General features: G+C 48.9%; 4 non-coding genes and 1 pseudogene across 5 annotated transcripts in view; 1 reads left to right on the forward strand and 4 right to left on the reverse strand.

Annotated features, from left to right (window-relative positions):
- LOC148144411 (uncharacterized) overlaps window positions 1-14,151 on the forward strand; it is a 269,470-nt pseudogene that overhangs the window by 89,936 nt on the left and 165,383 nt on the right. The window lies entirely within an intron of this gene.
- On the reverse strand, window positions 2,781-2,870 carry trnap-ugg (transfer RNA proline (anticodon UGG)). The gene is given in 2 exon segments: window positions 2,781-2,816; window positions 2,835-2,870. It is a non-coding gene; the product is annotated as a tRNA-Pro (tRNA).
- Window positions 5,673-5,762, reverse strand: trnap-ugg (transfer RNA proline (anticodon UGG)). The gene is given in 2 exon segments: window positions 5,673-5,708; window positions 5,727-5,762. It is a non-coding gene; the product is annotated as a tRNA-Pro (tRNA).
- trnap-ugg (transfer RNA proline (anticodon UGG)) lies at window positions 8,538-8,627 on the reverse strand. Its single transcript is given in 2 exon segments — window positions 8,538-8,573; window positions 8,592-8,627. It is a non-coding gene; the product is annotated as a tRNA-Pro (tRNA).
- On the reverse strand, window positions 11,430-11,519 carry trnap-ugg (transfer RNA proline (anticodon UGG)). The gene is given in 2 exon segments: window positions 11,430-11,465; window positions 11,484-11,519. It is a non-coding gene; the product is annotated as a tRNA-Pro (tRNA).

The raw sequence follows: 14,151 nt of genomic DNA on the forward strand, positions 1-14,151 counted from the left end.
CGCCCGCCCCACCCCCCGCTCTACCTCTTGAACCAGCTGAAACTTGCTCAGAGTGAAGTATAGTTGACATTGAACAGGCTGGGGCTGTTTTCTCTGCAATGTCGGAGGCTGAAGGGTGACTTTATGGAGGTTTACAAAATTATGAGGGGCATGGATAGGATAAATAGGCAAAGTCTTTTCCCTGGGGTCGTGGAGTCAAGAACTAGAGGGCATAGATTGAGGGTGAGAGGGGAAAGATATAAAAGAGACCTAAGCGGCAACATTTTCACGCAGAGGGTAGTGCGTGCATGGAATGAGCTGCCAGAGAAAGTGGCGGAGGCTGGTACAATTGCAACATTTAAGTGGCGTTTGGATGGATATATGAATAGGAAGGGTTTGGAGGTATATGGGCCGGGTGCTGGCAGGTGGGACTAGATTGGGGTGGGATATCTGGTCGGCATGGACGGGTTTGGACCGAAGGGTCTGTTTCCATGCTGTACATCTCTATGACTCTATGAACAGCTGCTTCTCATTCTGTCTCTGAGCTGCCGTTTGCCCGTCCCCAGGAACAGGGCCCTCTCTACTGGCAGAAAATTAAACCGTTTTCTTTCTAAACTTTTCTCTGACACCGGAGTGACAAGCATTACCCTCCTCAACATAGGGTACAGAGAACAGGAGAAGACCCCGCAGTCCTCCACGAGTGTGTCATCTCAACTGTGCATTTTGGGCCAGTATATCAATGTGAAATATTTACGTCGAAGATTTTTGGAAAGCAGATGAGAAGGCGAGGTGCACAACAAGCTGCTAAAGACAACATTGAGTGAATAGGAAAGATGGTTTCCCTTCTGGGTTATGCTCCCATCACGCACCGGCAGACATATCGCCCACAAGCAAATATTAACTCGGTCTAAATTGCCACATTCTGTTTTTACGAACCGTGATTTCACTCAGAAGCACAATTTACCTGCTCCCTCCTGAATATCCTTCCAGGCTCGAACATATCTTCCAGGTGAAGCAGCACTTCACCTGCACATTTGCCGCAACCTAGTCTACTGCATTCGCTTATCATAGTGTCGTTTCCCCAACAGAGCATGAAGTATAAACTGGGTGACTGCTTCGCAGAACATCTCGGTTCTGCCCGCAAATAGAGGCCCTGAGCTTCTGCTTTCCTGCCACTTTAACACGCCACCCTGTTCCCTGGCCAAAATCTCTGTCTCAGGCTTGCAGCAGTGCTCCAGCAAAGCTCAGCTCCAGATGGAAGAACAACGCCTCATATTCCACTTCAAAACCCTACAGCCCTCCGGTCTTCAAGATCGAGTTGCACGACTTTAGGTCCTGAAATCCCCCATATCCTTGACCCCTACCACACACATACGAGCCCCTTGTTATCACATAGTCTGCTACGACACACTACTTATTGTTAGCCACGAACGCTCTCCATTAACAGTTATTCACCCTCCCACACGGATCGTTGTTCACTCCTTTGTCCCTCCTATTGTTCTCTCTCTGAGCTGGCGGGAAAGAGAGCAATGTACACAGGAGACTCTGAGCCAGCTGAAACTTGCTCAGTGTGAAATACATTCCACTTTGCTCCAAGAATTGCAAGCAGCAAAGAGTTTCCAGAACATCTGCTTGTCATTCACGTCGGAACCGGCGTGGCGAATTACTGCAGGGAAGGCACGAAACCACAAGGCATGCGTTTCAACTTTATCAGCTCATTGGCATCTCAGAGAAATGGTTTTGCGGTTCAGTTCATAGGAAACCAACGAAGAACAGGAGAAGACGACTCAGACCTCCAAAAGCCGGTGACTTGAACGGTGTGAGTTTCGCCAAACGATATGGTATGATACGGCATTCAGGGAGTCTTTTGAAAGGCAAGATGCCGAACGGAGTCTTTTGAAAGGCAAGATGCCGAACGGAGTCCCATCGCAATGGAAAGTCGCTCAAGGAGACACTGAACAATAGCAGAGGATGGTTTCGATCCATCGACCTCTAGGTTATGGGCCCAGCACGCTCCCGCTGCGCCACTCTGCTCTTACGCACGGCGCCGTTTTCCACAGGTCCCTTTAGCCTTTCGTCTGACGAGACTGTTGTCAAAGATCTCCACTGCTGTCGTCTTATATGGTGTTGCGCAGACGTATGGAGGCTGTGTAAATATAAACTTTTTCTAACTTCCCACATTCTGTTGGTCGAACTGTGATTTCACTCTGAATAGACGCCATGCGGCCCACCTTCGCTCTGCTGGGTCGACACAGTAAGTAAACGTGGGTCTCTATTCGTATCATTCTCTTGCCTTCTCCATGTAATTCTGCACATTGTTACTTTAAACATGACCACCGGATTCCCGTTTGCGTCTCATGAATCTGCCTCTTTGTCAGTGTCAGTTAGGAATTTACTGACCCCAACCACTCCCTGTACGAAAGCGTTCTCCCTGATGTCACTTTTGGTTCTTTTCCTCATGACTTTAAATCTCCGCCGAATCGTTGCCGATCCTTTCAGGCGTGGGAGCATTTTGACTACATTACTTTCTCTGTCTCGACTTCGCGTAACTTGGAAAGCTTCAATCGGGCCAGATTTCAAACTTCTGTTCTCCGAAGAGAGCTGTCCCAAATTTCCAACCCACCCTCATCGCTGACATCCCTCAAACACCGCAACACTCACGTCAACCTATTCAACGCTATCTCCAATCATTTCACTTCGCTGCTTTCTGTCCCATTGGTACGCCAGGGAGCCCAACCTCGTTTAACGAAGGTGCTTTTTGAGAAAATGGAAGAGGCACTTTTGCACAAGTCATAAAACGTGGGCTCGTCCGGGATTTGAACCCGGGATCTCTCGCAAATCAGCGTCGACGAAGACCCAAAGCGAGAATCATACCCCTAGACCAACGAGCCAGACAGCAAGCAAGCGCCCGCCCCACCCCCCGCTCTACCTCTTGAACCAGCTGAAACTTGCTCAGAGTGAAGTATAGTTGACATTGAACAGGCTGGGGCTGTTTTCTCTGCAATGTCGGAGGCTGAAGGGTGACTTTATGGAGGTTTACAAAATTATGAGGGGCATGGATAGGATAAATAGGCAAAGTCTTTTCCCTGGGGTCGTGGAGTCAAGAACTAGAGGGCATAGATTGAGGGTGAGAGGGGAAAGATATAAAAGAGACCTAAGCGGCAACATTTTCACGCAGAGGGTAGTGCGTGCATGGAATGAGCTGCCAGAGAAAGTGGCGGAGGCTGGTACAATTGCAACATTTAAGTGGCGTTTGGATGGATATATGAATAGGAAGGGTTTGGAGGTATATGGGCCGGGTGCTGGCAGGTGGGACTAGATTGGGGTGGGATATCTGGTCGGCATGGACGGGTTTGGACCGAAGGGTCTGTTTCCATGCTGTACATCTCTATGACTCTATGAACAGCTGCTTCTCATTCTGTCTCTGAGCTGCCGTTTGCCCGTCCCCAGGAACAGGGCCCTCTCTACTGGCAGAAAATTAAACCGTTTTCTTTCTAAACTTTTCTCTGACACCGGAGTGACAAGCATTACCCTCCTCAACATAGGGTACAGAGAACAGGAGAAGACCCCGCAGTCCTCCACGAGTGTGTCATCTCAACTGTGCATTTTGGGCCAGTATATCAATGTGAAATATTTACGTCGAAGATTTTTGGAAAGCAGATGAGAAGGCGAGGTGCACAACAAGCTGCTAAAGACAACATTGAGTGAATAGGAAAGATGGTTTCCCTTCTGGGTTATGCTCCCATCACGCACCGGCAGACATATCGCCCACAAGCAAATATTAACTCGGTCTAAATTGCCACATTCTGTTTTTACGAACCGTGATTTCACTCAGAAGCACAATTTACCTGCTCCCTCCTGAATATCCTTCCAGGCTCGAACATATCTTCCAGGTGAAGCAGCACTTCACCTGCACATTTGCCGCAACCTAGTCTACTGCATTCGCTTATCATAGTGTCGTTTCCCCAACAGAGCATGAAGTATAAACTGGGTGACTGCTTCGCAGAACATCTCGGTTCTGCCCGCAAATAGAGGCCCTGAGCTTCTGCTTTCCTGCCACTTTAACACGCCACCCTGTTCCCTGGCCAAAATCTCTGTCTCAGGCTTGCAGCAGTGCTCCAGCAAAGCTCAGCTCCAGATGGAAGAACAACGCCTCATATTCCACTTCAAAACCCTACAGCCCTCCGGTCTTCAAGATCGAGTTGCACGACTTTAGGTCCTGAAATCCCCCATATCCTTGACCCCTACCACACACATACGAGCCCCTTGTTATCACATAGTCTGCTACGACACACTACTTATTGTTAGCCACGAACGCTCTCCATTAACAGTTATTCACCCTCCCACACGGATCGTTGTTCACTCCTTTGTCCCTCCTATTGTTCTCTCTCTGAGCTGGCGGGAAAGAGAGCAATGTACACAGGAGACTCTGAGCCAGCTGAAACTTGCTCAGTGTGAAATACATTCCACTTTGCTCCAAGAATTGCAAGCAGCAAAGAGTTTCCAGAACATCTGCTTGTCATTCACGTCGGAACCGGCGTGGCGAATTACTGCAGGGAAGGCACGAAACCACAAGGCATGCGTTTCAACTTTATCAGCTCATTGGCATCTCAGAGAAATGGTTTTGCGGTTCAGTTCATAGGAAACCAACGAAGAACAGGAGAAGACGACTCAGACCTCCAAAAGCCGGTGACTTGAACGGTGTGAGTTTCGCCAAACGATATGGTATGATACGGCATTCAGACAGTCAGGGAGTCTTTTGAAAGGCAAGATGCCGAACGGAGTCTTTTGAAAGGCAAGATGCCGAACGGAGTCCCATCGCAATGGAAAGTCGCTCAAGGAGACACTGAACAATAGCAGAGGATGGTTTCGATCCATCGACCTCTGGGTTATGGGCCCAGCACGCTCCCGCTGCGCCACTCTGCTCTTACGCACGGCGCCGTTTTCCACAGGTCCCTTTAGCCTTTCGTCTGACGAGACTGTTGTCAAAGATCTCCACTGCTGTCGTCTTATATGGTGTTGCGCAGACGTATGGAGGCTGTGTAAATATAAACTTTTTCTAACTTCCCACATTCTGTTGGTCGAACTGTGATTTCACTCTGAATAGACGCCATGCGGCCCACCTTCGCTCTGCTGGGTCGACACAGTAAGTAAACGTGGGTCTCTATTCGTATCATTCTCTTGCCTTCTCCATGTAATTCTGCACATTGTTACTTTAAACATGACCACCGGATTCCCGTTTGCGTCTCATGAATCTGCCTCTTTGTCAGTGTCAGTTAGGAATTTACTGACCCCAACCACTCCCTGTACGAAAGCGTTCTCCCTGATGTCACTTTTGGTTCTTTTCCTCATGACTTTAAATCTCCGCCGAATCGTTGCCGATCCTTTCAGGCGTGGGAGCATTTTGACTACATTACTTTCTCTGTCTCGACTTCGCGTAACTTGGAAAGCTTCAATCGGGCCAGATTTCAAACTTCTGTTCTCCGAAGAGAGCTGTCCCAAATTTCCAACCCACCCTCATCGCTGACATCCCTCAAACACCGCAACACTCACGTCAACCTATTCAACGCTATCTCCAATCATTTCACTTCGCTGCTTTCTGTCCCATTGGTACGCCAGGGAGCCCAACCTCGTTTAACGAAGGTGCTTTTTGAGAAAATGGAAGAGGCACTTTTGCACAAGTCATAAAACGTGGGCTCGTCCGGGATTTGAACCCGGGATCTCTCGCAAATCTGCGTCGACGAAGACCCAAAGCGAGAATCATACCCCTAGACCAACGAGCCAGACAGCAAGCAAGCGCCCGCCCCACCCCCCGCTCTACCTCTTGAACCAGCTGAAACTTGCTCAGAGTGAAGTATAGTTGACATTGAACAGGCTGGGGCTGTTTTCTCTGCAACGTCGGAGGCTGAAGGGTGACTTTATGGAGGTTTACAAAATTATGAGGGGCATGGATAGGATAAATAGGCAAAGTCTTTTCCCTGGGGTCGGGGAGTCAAGAACTAGAGGGCATAGATTTAGGGTGAGAGGGGAAAGATATAAAAGAGACCTAAGCGGCAACATTTTCACGCAGAGGGTAGTGCGTGCATGGAATGAGCTGCCAGAGAAAGTGGCGGAGGCTGGTACAATTGCAACATTTAAGTGGCGTTTGGATGGATATATGAATAGGAAGGGTTTGGAGGTATATGGGCCGGGTGCTGGCAGGTGGGACTAGATTGGGGTGGGATATCTGGTCGGCATGGACGGGTTTGGACCGAAGGGTCTGTTTCCATGCTGTACATCTCTATGACTCTATGAACAGCTGCTTCTCATTCTGTCTCTGAGCTGCCGTTTGCCCGTCCCCAGGAACAGGGCCCTCTCTACTGGCAGAAAATTAAACCGTTTTCTTTCTAAACTTTTCTCTGACACCGGAGTGACAAGCATTACCCTCCTCAACATAGGGTACAGAGAACAGGAGAAGACCCCGCAGTCCTCCACGAGTGTGTCATCTCAACTGTGCATTTTGGGCCAGTATATCAATGTGAAATATTTACGTCGAAGATTTTTGGAAAGCAGATGAGAAGGCGAGGTGCACAACAAGCTGCTAAAGACAACATTGAGTGAATAGGAAAGATGGTTTCCCTTCTGGGTTATGCTCCCATCACGCACCGGCAGACATATCGCCCACAAGCAAATATTAACTCGGTCTAAATTGCCACATTCTGTTTTTACGAACCGTGATTTCACTCAGAAGCACAATTTACCTGCTCCCTCCTGAATATCCTTCCAGGCTCGAACATATCTTCCAGGTGAAGCAGCACTTCACCTGCACATTTGCCGCAACCTAGTCTACTGCATTCGCTTATCATAGTGTCGTTTCCCCAACAGAGCATGAAGTATAAACTGGGTGACTGCTTCGCAGAACATCTCGGTTCTGCCCGCAAATAGAGGCCCTGAGCTTCTGCTTTCCTGCCACTTTAACACGCCACCCTGTTCCCTGGCCAAAATCTCTGTCTCAGGCTTGCAGCAGTGCTCCAGCAAAGCTCAGCTCCAGATGGAAGAACAACGCCTCATATTCCACTTCAAAACCCTACAGCTCTCCGGTCTTCAAGATCGAGTTGCACGACTTTAGGTCCTGAAATCCCCCATATCCTTGACCCCTACCACACACGTACGAGCCCCTTGTTATCACATAGTCTGCTACGACACACTACTTATTGTTAGCCACGAACGCTCTCCATTAACAGTTATTCACCCTCCCACACGGATCGTTGTTCACTCCTTTGTCCCTCCTATTGTTCTCTCTCTGAGCTGGCGGGAAAGAGAGCAATGTACACAGGAGACTCTGAGCCAGCTGAAACTTGCTCAGTGTGAAATACATTCCACTTTGCTCCAAGAATTGCAAGCAGCAAAGAGTTTCCAGAACATCTGCTTGTCATTCACGTCGGAACCGGCGTGGCGAATTACTGCAGGGAAGGCACGAAACCACAAGGCATGCGTTTCAACTTTATCAGCTCATTGGCATCTCAGAGAAGTGGTTTTGCGGTTCAGTTCATAGGAAACCAACGAAGAACAGGAGAAGACGACTCAGACCTCCAAAAGCCGGTGACTTGAACGGTGTGAGTTTCGCCAAACGATATGGTATGATACGGGGCATTCAGACAGTCAGGAAGTCTTTTGAAAGGCAAGATGCCGAACGGAGTCCCATCGCAATGGAAAGTCGCTCAAGGAGACCCTGAACAATAGCAGAGGATGGTTTCGATCCATCGACCTCTGGGTTATGGGCCCAGCACGCTCCCGCTGCGCCACTCTGCTCTTACGCACGGCGCCGTTTTCCACAGGTCCCTTTAGCCTTTCGTCTGACGAGACTGTTGTCAAAGATCTCCACTGCTGTCGTCTTATATGGTGTTGCGCAGACGTATGGAGGCTGTGTAAATATAAACTTTTTCTAACTTCCCACATTCTGTTGGTCGAACTGTGATTTCACTCTGAATAGACGCCATGCGGCCCACCTTCGCTCTGCTGGGTCGACACAGTAAGTAAACGTGGGTCTCTATTCGTATCATTCTCTTGCCTTCTCCATGTAATTCTGCACATTGTTACTTTAAACATGACCACCGGATTCCCGTTTGCGTCTCATGAATCTGCCTCTTTGTCAGTGTCAGTTAGGAATTTACTGACCCCAACCACTCCCTGTACGAAAGCGTTCTCCCTGATGTCACTTTTGGTTCTTTTCCTCATGACTTTAAATCTCCGCCGAATCGTTGCCGATCCTTTCAGGCGTGGGAGCATTTTGACTACATTACTTTCTCTGTCTCGACTTCGCGTAACTTGGAAAGCTTCAATCGGGCCAGATTTCAAACTTCTGTTCTCCGAAGAGAGCTGTCCCAAATTTCCAACCCACCCTCATCGCTGACATCCCTCAAACACCGCAACACTCACGTCAACCTATTCAACGCTATCTCCAATCATTTCACTTCGCTGCTTTCTGTCCCATTGGTACGCCAGGGAGCCCAACCTCGTTTAACGAAGGTGCTTTTTGAGAAAATGGAAGAGGCACTTTTGCACAAGTCATAAAACGTGGGCTCGTCCGGGATTTGAACCCGGGATCTCTCGCAAATCTGCGTCGACGAAGACCCAAAGCGAGAATCATACCCCTAGACCAACGAGCCAGACAGCAAGCAAGCGCCCGCCCCACCCCCCGCTCTACCTCTTGAACCAGCTGAAACTTGCTCAGAGTGAAGTATAGTTGACATTGAACAGGCTGGGGCTGTTTTCTCTGCAACGTCGGAGGCTGAAGGGTGACTTTATGGAGGTTTACAAAATTATGAGGGGCATGGATAGGATAAATAGGCAAAGTCTTTTCCCTGGGGTCGGGGAGTCAAGAACTAGAGGGCATAGATTTAGGGTGAGAGGGGAAAGATATAAAAGAGACCTAAGCGGCAACATTTTCACGCAGAGGGTAGTGCGTGCATGGAATGAGCTGCCAGAGAAAGTGGCGGAGGCTGGTACAATTGCAACATTTAAGTGGCGTTTGGATGGATATATGAATAGGAAGGGTTTGGAGGTATATGGGCCGGGTGCTGGCAGGTGGGACTAGATTGGGGTGGGATATCTGGTCGGCATGGACGGGTTTGGACCGAAGGGTCTGTTTCCATGCTGTACATCTCTATGACTCTATGAACAGCTGCTTCTCATTCTGTCTCTGAGCTGCCGTTTGCCCGTCCCCAGGAACAGGGCCCTCTCTACTGGCAGAAAATTAAACCGTTTTCTTTCTAAACTTTTCTCTGACACCGGAGTGACAAGCATTACCCTCCTCAACATAGGGTACAGAGAACAGGAGAAGACCCCGCAGTCCTCCACGAGTGTGTCATCTCAACTGTGCATTTTGGGCCAGTATATCAATGTGAAATATTTACGTCGAAGATTTTTGGAAAGCAGATGAGAAGGCGAGGTGCACAACAAGCTGCTAAAGACAACATTGAGTGAATAGGAAAGATGGTTTCCCTTCTGGGTTATGCTCCCATCACGCACCGGCAGACATATCGCCCACAAGCAAATATTAACTCGGTCTAAATTGCCACATTCTGTTTTTACGAACCGTGATTTCACTCAGAAGCACAATTTACCTGCTCCCTCCTGAATATCCTTCCAGGCTCGAACATATCTTCCAGGTGAAGCAGCACTTCACCTGCACATTTGCCGCAACCTAGTCTACTGCATTCGCTTATCATAGTGTCGTTTCCCCAACAGAGCATGAAGTATAAACTGGGTGACTGCTTCGCAGAACATCTCGGTTCTGCCCGCAAATAGAGGCCCTGAGCTTCTGCTTTCCTGCCACTTTAACACGCCACCCTGTTCCCTGGCCAAAATCTCTGTCTCAGGCTTGCAGCAGTGCTCCAGCAAAGCTCAGCTCCAGATGGAAGAACAACGCCTCATATTCCACTTCAAAACCCTACAGCCCTCCGGTCTTCAAGATCGAGTTGCACGACTTTAGGTCCTGAAATCCCCCATATCCTTGACCCCTACCACACACATACGAGCCCCTTGTTATCACATAGTCTGCTACGACACACTACTTATTGTTAGCCACGAACGCTCTCCATTAACAGTTATTCACCCTCCCACACGGATCGTTGTTCACTCCTTTGTCCCTCCTATTGTTCTCTCTCTGAGCTGGCGGGAAAGAGAGCAATGTACACAGGAGACTCTGAGCCAGCTGAAACTTGCTCAGTGTGAAATACATTCCACTTTGCTCCAAGAATTGCAAGCAGCAAAGAGTTTCCAGAACATCTGCTTGTCATTCACGTCGGAACCGGCGTGGCGAATTACTGCAGGGAAGGCACGAAACCACAAGGCATGCGTTTCAACTTTATCAGCTCATTGGCATCTCAGAGAAATGGTTTTGCGGTTCAGTTCATAGGAAACCAACGAAGAACAGGAGAAGACGACTCAGACCTCCAAAAGCCGGTGACTTGAACGGCGTGAGTTTCGCCAAACGATATGGTATGATACGGCATTCAGACAGTCAGGGAGTCTTTTGAAAGGCAAGATGCCGAACGGAGTCTTTTGAAAGGCAAGATGCCGAACGGAGTCCCATCGCAATGGAAAGTCGCTCAAGGAGACACTGAACAATAGCAGAGGATGGTTTCGATCCATCGACCTCTGGGTTATGGGCCCAGCACGCTCCCGCTGCGCCACTCTGCTCTTACGCACGGCGCCGTTTTCCACAGGTCCCTTTAGCCTTTCGTCTGACGAGACTGTTGTCAAAGATCTCCACTGCTGTCGTCTTATATGGTGTTGCGCAGACGTATGGAGGCTGTGTAAATATAAACTTTTTCTAACTTCCCACATTCTGTTGGTCGAACTGTGATTTCACTCTGAATAGACGCCATGCGGCCCACCTTCGCTCTGCTGGGTCGACACAGTAAGTAAACGTGGGTCTCTATTCGTATCATTCTCTTGCCTTCTCCATGTAATTCTGCACATTGTTACTTTAAACATGACCACCGGATTCCCGTTTGCGTCTCATGAATCTGCCTCTTTGTCAGTGTCAGTTAGGAATTTACTGACCCCAACCACTCCCTGTACGAAAGCGTTCTCCCTGATGTCACTTTTGGTTCTTTTCCTCATGACTTTAAATCTCCGCCGAATCGTTGCCGATCCTTTCAGGCGTGGGAGCATTTTGACTACATTACTTTCTCTGTCTCGACTTCGCGTAACTTGGAAAGCTTCAATCGGGCCAGATTTCAAACTTCTGTTCTCCGAAGAGAGCTGTCCCAAATTTCCAACCCACCCTCATCGCTGACATCCCTCAAACACCGCAACACTCACGTCAACCTATTCAACGCTATCTCCAATCATTTCACTTCGCTGCTTTCTGTCCCATTGGTACGCCAGGGAGCCCAACCTCGTTTAACGAAGGTGCTTTTTGAGAAAATGGAAGAGGCACTTTTGCACAAGTCATAAAACGTGGGCTCGTCCGGGATTTGAACCCGGGATCTCTCGCAAATCTGCGTCGACGAAGACCCAAAGCGAGAATCATACCCCTAGACCAACGAGCCAGACAGCAAGCAAGCGCCCGCCCCACCCCCCGCTCTACCTCTTGAACCAGCTGAAACTTGCTCAGAGTGAAGTATAGTTGACATTGAACAGGCTGGGGCTGTTTTCTCTGCAACGTCGGAGGCTGAAGGGTGACTTTATGGAGGTTTACAAAATTATGAGGGGCATGGATAGGATAAATAGGCAAAGTCTTTTCCCTGGGGTCGGGGAGTCAAGAACTAGAGGGCATAGATTTAGGGTGAGAGGGGAAAGATATAAAAGAGACCTAAGCGGCAACATTTTCACGCAGAGGGTAGTGCGTGCATGGAATGAGCTGCCAGAGAAAGTGGCGGAGGCTGGTACAATTGCAACATTTAAGTGGCGTTTGGATGGATATATGAATAGGAAGGGTTTGGAGGTATATGGGCCGGGTGCTGGCAGGTGGGACTAGATTGGGGTGGGATATCTGGTCGGCATGGACGGGTTTGGACCGAAGGGTCTGTTTCCATGCTGTACATCTCTATGACTCTATGAACAGCTGCTTCTCATTCTGTCTCTGAGCTGCCGTTTGCCCGTCCCCAGGAACAGGGCCCTCTCTACTGGCAGAAAATTAAACCGTTTTCTTTCTAAACTTTTCTCTGACACCGGAGTGACAAGCATTACCCTCCTCAACATAGGGTACAGAGAACAGGAGAAGACCCCGCAGTCCTCCACGAGTGTGTCATCTCAACTGTGCATTTTGGGCCAGTATATCAATGTGAAATATTTACGTCGAAGATTTTTGGAAAGCAGATGAGAAGGCGAGGTGCACAACAAGCTGCTAAAGACAACATTGAGTGAATAGGAAAGATGGTTTCCCTTCTGGGTTATGCTCCCATCACGCACCGGCAGACATATCGCCCACAAGCAAATATTAACTCGGTCTAAATTGCCACATTCTGTTTTTACGAACCGTGATTTCACTCAGAAGCACAATTTACCTGCTCCCTCCTGAATATCCTTCCAGGCTCGAACATATCTTCCAGGTGAAGCAGCACTTCACCTGCACATTTGCCGCAACCTAGTCTACTGCATTCGCTTATCATAGTGTCGTTTCCCCAACAGAGCATGAAGTATAAACTGGGTGACTGCTTCGCAGAACATCTCGGTTCTGCCCGCAAATAGAGGCCCTGAGCTTCTGCTTTCCTGCCACTTTAACACGCCACCCTGTTCCCTGGCCAAAATCTCTGTCTCAGGCTTGCAGCAGTGCTCCAGCAAAGCTCAGCTCCAGATGGAAGAACAACGCCTCATATTCCACTTCAAAACCCTACAGCTCTCCGGTCTTCAAGATCGAGTTGCACGACTTTAGGTCCTGAAATCCCCCATATCCTTGACCCCTACCACACACGTACGAGCCCCTTGTTATCACATAGTCTGCTACGACACACTACTTATTGTTAGCCACGAACGCTCTCCATTAACAGTTATTCACCCTCCCACACGGATCGTTGTTCACTCCTTTGTCCCTCCTATTGTTCTCTCTCTGAGCTGGCGGGAAAGAGAGCAATGTACACAGGAGACTCTGAGCCAGCTGAAACTTGCTCAGTGTGAAATACATTCCACTTTGCTCCAAGAATTGCAAGCAGCAAAGAGTTTCCAGAACATCTGCTTGTCATTCACGTCGGAACCGGCGTGGCGAATTACTGCAGGGAAGGCACGAAACCACAAGGCATGCGTTTCAACTTTATCAGCTCATTGGCATCTCAGAGAAGTGGTTTTGCGGTTCAGTTCATAGGAAACCAACGAAGAACAGGAGAAGACGACTCAGACCTCCAAAAGCCGGTGACTTGAACGGTGTGAGTTTCGCCAAACGATATGGTATGATACGGGGCATTCAGACAGTCAGGAAGTCTTTTGAAAGGCAAGATGCCGAACGGAGTCCCATCGCAATGGAAAGTCGCTCAAGGAGACCCTGAACAATAGCAGAGGATGGTTTCGATCCATCGACCTCTGGGTTATGGGCCCAGCACGCTCCCGCTGCGCCACTCTGCTCTTACGCACGGCGCCGTTTTCCACAGGTCCCTTTAGCCTTTCGTCTGACGAGACTGTTGTCAAAGATCTCCACTGCTGTCGTCTTATATGGTGTTGCGCAGACGTATGGAGGCTGTGTAAATATAAACTTTTTCTAACTTCCCACATTCTGTTGGTCGAACTGTGATTTCACTCTGAATAGACGCCATGCGGCCCACCTTCGCTCTGCTGGGTCGACACAGTAAGTAAACGTGGGTCTCTATTCGTATCATTCTCTTGCCTTCTCCATGTAATTCTGCACATTGTTACTTTAAACATGACCACCGGATTCCCGTTTGCGTCTCATGAATCTGCCTCTTTGTCAGTGTCAGTTAGGAATTTACTGACCCCAACCACTCCCTGTACGAAAGCGTTCTCCCTGATGTCACTTTTGGTTCTTTTCCTCATGACTTTAAATCTCCGCCGAATCGTTGCCGATCCTTTCAGGCGTGGGAGCATTTTGACTACATTACTTTCTCTGTCTCGACTTCGCGTAACTTGGAAAGCTTCAATCGGGCCAGATTTCAAACTTCTGTTCTCCGAAGAGAGCTGTCCCAAATTTCCAACCCACCCTCATCGCTGACATCCCTCAAACACCGCAACACT

The sequence above is a fragment of the Chiloscyllium plagiosum genome, unplaced genomic scaffold (assembly GCF_037043375.1).
Source record: "Chiloscyllium plagiosum isolate Xiang-an unplaced genomic scaffold, Cpla_swu_hap1 HiC_scaffold_27, whole genome shotgun sequence".
Taxonomy (NCBI): Eukaryota; Metazoa; Chordata; class Chondrichthyes; order Orectolobiformes; family Hemiscylliidae; genus Chiloscyllium; species Chiloscyllium plagiosum.